The sequence below is a fragment of the Galeopterus variegatus genome, unplaced genomic scaffold (genome assembly GCF_000696425.1).
Source record: "Galeopterus variegatus unplaced genomic scaffold, G_variegatus-3.0.2 Scaffold742, whole genome shotgun sequence".
Classification (NCBI taxonomy): Eukaryota; Metazoa; Chordata; class Mammalia; order Dermoptera; family Cynocephalidae; genus Galeopterus; species Galeopterus variegatus.
The window spans coordinates 386,117-391,707 of NW_007726853.1; positions in this window are offsets into that span (position 1 = coordinate 386,117).

The window sequence follows — 5,591 nt, forward strand, 5'->3', positions numbered from 1 at the left end:
TAACATAAAATTGTAAAAAATCTAATATAGAGAGTATAAACTGATCATATTAACAGAAAAACTTCAAAAACATTAAGAATCATGCCTACACAATAACTACTTCCTCAATTTCTCTAACGTGCCACAAAAACCAAACTATGCAAATAAAACCCATTAGAGTTCTACCAATATAAAAGTGGTTGCAATTTATAGTATTTTTTTCTTACACTCTTTTACCGTTTTTTAATTCACATGGGCTTAATGATTTTTTATTACTTTTAATCTTGTTTTTATTAAATCAGTTCTAGAAAGAAATTTGTCACCTCTGGAGGATATTCACTTTTTTCAGGCTATTTGTTGGACTGAACCAGTGTTGCACTGGTATTATTCTAGTAAAAATACAAAATCTTACCAAAACCTTTTAAGGACACTTAACTCTAAGATTAAATTACTTCTCAGTAATACTATAAGAAGGAAAAGATTTGCCTCATTCAATGGTCCGTTAATTTTGAGTGATTTCAAATAAACTTCCAAAATAAAAAAACTTGGACAGTCTTTTAGCATATGGTAGCAGCCTGACCTGTAGTATTTGTATCTTATGAAAAATGAATGTTTATATTCCCTATTCATTGGTTTAGCTTTTCTCAGCTGATGAATGAGCAGATGGAAATGGAAAGCCAGTTATTAACTATATGCACTGGTCTCATTAACCTAACCCCACAAATTGAGTCCTGACACATCCATATTCTGGCTAACCCAGACCATAATCCAACCTTCTGAATTTCTTTGGCAGTGCAGATCTGCTCCTAAGAATGAACACTGTACATGTTTGTTCACCAGGTTTTTAGAGTGAAAATTTAAAATACACATGCACACTTAAATGTCAACAGTATTCATGTTTGACAGCTAAAATAAAGCAGGTAGTCTTTTTACACAGTTTACTGGTTCAGTTAAAATTGAAGACTTATTACACTGAAATCAATCATGCTACTTGTATACTGCTGTAGCCAGCTCAGCTACACCTCATTGTAGCTTCAAAGCCATGGGATTCTAGAGATTTTAAAAGGTCCTTTTATCTGGCACACCACAAAGTCATCTAGTGAAAGTTAAGAAGTAATGATCAAAACACATATCTGGCTAGTAAGTAGTTTTCAGAAATGTGGAACAGTCTGTCAGCCATACTGCTACAAGTTCTATAGTTAGAAGTGTGAGCACAGTTATTCCTTTCTTGTCATACATTTGTATTTACAATAGTAAAGCATAACTTTAAAGTATATGGTTACAATCCCTTTCTTACCCCATCAAAATATTGAAAAAGGTTTTGATTTTAGATTTTTGAAAATTAAGTATATTTAATTTTTCATATACACATGGGTAATTTAAACACTTTTGGAAATACGACATGCAGGCAGACCTTACCTTTACATGTCTGTGACCTAGAGATATACCCTTTACATAGCAACATTTGCCTTGGAACTGCTTCTGCCTCAGCTGGGTCTACAGACTTTAACTTTCCTTCTTGGCCCATTTCAAGCCAGTTATAATACTAGGGAGGATACATGTAAGTTGCAACAAGAAAGTAGGAGAATGTTTTGCTATTTCGCCCTCCTTCACCACCTGCCCCACCTCACAGCCAGTTTCACTGGAAGCATCTCTGCTCGCCTCGTCATAAGTCCCATTCTGTTCCTTACCCACGCACCACTCATGTTTCTGCAATAAGTGATGGGATATTCACTTCTCTGAAGTCTTCCCAGAAAACACTTGAGTCTCAGTCACCACTGCCTGGCAGAAGCAGGGAGAATTCATGCTCTGATCTCACCACCAGCTCCCAGAAAACACTAACCCATGACTCTGAGTCTCAGTCACCACTGCCTGGCAGAAGCAGGGAGAATTCATGCTCTGATCTCACCACCAGGGTGCAGTGAGGAGAGAAATTACACATATTTTCTTCTAGTACAGAATGTAGTGATTTGGTTCAGTACCACGGCTTACCTTTCAGGCCTCCTATGGTTTGAATAAGTTGGGGGGGGGGCCCGGGGGGGAGGCAAACTTAAGTTAATACCCATGGAGTATTGCTCAAGGGTACATGTTACTGTATCTCAATTCAACGTACAGGTGAACTTTTAGAGCATATTTTTTATTTGGGAACTGCCTGAAATACATAGAAAACTACACCACTTTAACAATCCAAGGACCCCATCAAATGTTTTCTAAAATCCTCTCTATCCACCACCCCCAAAACACACAAACTTTACACCTGACTTTCTGATCTTTCATTTTTCTGGAAGTAATTGTAGAAAGTAGGGTAAATGGAGCCCTTGTCTCCAGGAATTTGAAAAACTTGTGTTCTTTTGAGAAATGTTTTCCCAGGCAAATTCTTAATGTAGCTATTCCTCTGCTTTTGAAATGTCTATCCCTCAGCTCAAAAAAGAGCCTCCTGCAATTTATTTATTTATTTATTTATTTATTTATTTATTTATTTATTTATTATTGATTGATTGATTGAACTTTAAACTGGAAAGGGATAGTTTTACTCTCTTATGCATGAAATCTTTCTGGGAAGCAAATTCCCCTAAATTTATATCCAAAAGAGTTTCTTTAAAAAGTCTAACTTTAAAAATGATTTATAATAAAAAATAATTCCTGTTTCCATTTGTTCATACAAATCTCAAATAAACCTGCTCTTGATACACTGCAGCTAACCTTGTTTATTTTATATAGTTGTACATTACATACATTTAAAACCTTAATATTATTAACATTAACATATCAATCCATTTGAAATGACTGTTTTCTTCTGGTGATGAAAGCTTCACAGAAAAGCTGGTATGCTTTGCTGTTATTGCTCAGTCCTACCCCAAGACACTCCCCCTTCCTCCTGTTTCTGGCTGGACATTGCTCTTCTTGGGAGTTTCTAAGGAAGCATAGGTCCAGCTTCTGTATTAATCCTGCCAAAGGGTTTTAAAGACTAAATTCTAGGGCTTTCTGAATGCTTCACAGTAGGTGTTCCAGAAGAAAACAATAATGACTGCAGTTAACATTCCAAATGATTTTCTAAAATGAGCACTTTTTCTGCTCAAAATTGTCCACTAGAATACTCCATCAAAAGACCCACTAATCAGGAAAACTAATACCATACCCCACTTAATCAGGAAAACTGATACCAGATGGTCACTGGAAAACACTAGTTTATAACCTATTTTTTGTGGAAATGTACATTTTGGTAATTATGATATTAATAATATCAAGGAATAAAAAGACACTAGGATACATGAAGCATTGTTGAAGTTTGGCAGACAGTAACGTCCTCAATTCAGACATGGTAAACCTATAAAACCTCGATGTTCTACATTTGCTCTTGAAAATAACATTATTTCAAAGTCCAGTAATGTAGATTTATCTTTTATTCAGAAATCCTTTCATATTCACTAACCACAATTAAAGTTTAAAATTACATGGCTCTTAGAAGCAATGTCAAACATGCGACATTTTATGAGTGACATATTTAAACAGTGTAATTTTCCCCTCGTAAGAAATTTAATTATCAAAATATTACAACAGAAACACAAATATACCATATATTACTCTTTAGATTTTTGTTTTACAAAATGTTGTTAATGGGACATTTCAAAATGTTTAAACCTAATAGAAAAGCATTTTTTAAAAATATACCATTGGGGCCGGCCCGGTGGCGCACTCGGTAGAGTGCGGCGCCACGCTCCCACTGAGGGTTCGGATCCCATATAGAGACCGGTCCGCTCACTGGTTGAGTGCGGTGCGGGCGTGACACCGAGGGTTGTGATCCCGTTACCGGTCACGAAAAAAGACAAAAAGGGGGAAAAAAAAAAAGTACCATTGGAAGACAAAAAGATATTAGAAAAATTCCTGTCCTTTATATAGTGTGGAGCTGGGACACATTACCATAAAAAACTCATATTCCATATTTGTGGGGAGCTCTTTCTGAATATTTTCACTAGAGTCTATTGTTCTTTAAACTGGACTTTTAAAACAATTTTAGATTTGAAATTAATATTTCGTTCCTAAGTGAGATGTGTGCCCACTTTCAATATTCGCTTTCATTAATGTCTTCTGAATTTTTCTCAAGTGGTTGGTTTCTGGGTGAATCAGAGTTAGGCTGTGTACCCTGTGTATATGAAAATCCTGTCTCATGGCTGACAGCACACATTAGTGTTCACAAAAGTGAGTTAAATTGCTTTAGGGGTGACATAGGAATTAGAATGAGGTCTGGAATACTTTAACTTGGGGAAATAGCCCTAGATTTGACATTTTGTCAGGAAACAGCCTCAGAAGAAGGAAAAAGGACATGGCCCCTCAGCTAAATGCACCAATAAGTCCTTACCTACTCAACGGTAACTGTGACAAGGCCATCTCAGCCTGGGCCAAAAACGGCACTCTCCCCCTTTGACTCAGCCAGGCTCTGTCCATTGGGATGGGGGAGGGAGGACTAAGTAGCTAACATTGACCCCAGAGGTGAAGTTAGGAGATGAAGGAGCTCAAATTCAAGTACCTATTGAGTACCACAGTAATCTCTGGTGGCCCTACAAGTCTGGACTGTGGGTTTGGAAGAAGTGGTCAAAACTATTATTAACTGTTCCCTTCTTTCAACCAATGGAAAATAAAGCTTCTTCAAGACTCCTTTTAATGATACTATAAACCTGAATTTATGTGTGACAAGAATACAGGTTTAGGGGAAAGAACTCTAAGGAAACAGACTAAGTCACTGACAGTGACAGGCCTTGAATTCCCTAGGGACAGCTCTGTGAGATTGGCCTCCATACTCCCAAGCCCCCACTCTCCACCCCAGCACCTCAGACTGAGTACAGATAATACTGCATTTCTGTACAGACGAAAGCATCCTGCTGTCACACTCCACTTACTCATGTCCTGGTCATCTTACGTACTCCTAATCCTTCTCTCTTCCAAACCACTTCTTCTAAAGCAATGTCCATTCTTATTGTCTCATCTATGAAGCAACACATATATTAAAACTTATATTTATTGTTTTTAACAAGAAAGTGCTTAAAGCCATCCTTTTCAATTGCTTTTCACTTCCTTTTCAACCAATAAAATCAAACTCATTTAGCTTTACGAATAATACTGAAAAAAAATATGAGTCTAATTAACCTCTTACATTTTAAATAATGTGCCTTCACTCCCAATTTTCCTTTACATTAACGAACTCATTTCAACATCTTAATGAGTTGGGCTCTTGTTTGGAAAATATAGAAGGTACAAATATATAGAATTTGTAGGATAAAAAGTTTTCTGAATATAAAAATGCTTTCTATAACACTATAAAGTGTCAAAATAACACTTTTAGATTCTCCTTACAGTTCTGGATTTGGTGATTAAACTGTTAAGTACCCAAGGTTTTTTAAGATAATGAAAGATAATAATATGGTTTTAAATACAACGTTATACAGAAACCACTCACATCTGTGGATCATCCCCACGGAAAATTCAGTTTCTCACTAAGAAAACCCCTAAATACTTTAGACATAAAATAAAATTCCATTATCAAAAACTAGTTTAGGATAGAAATCTATACTCCTTAATGATTGCCAGAATTGCCCAGCATAGCTTCCATAAAA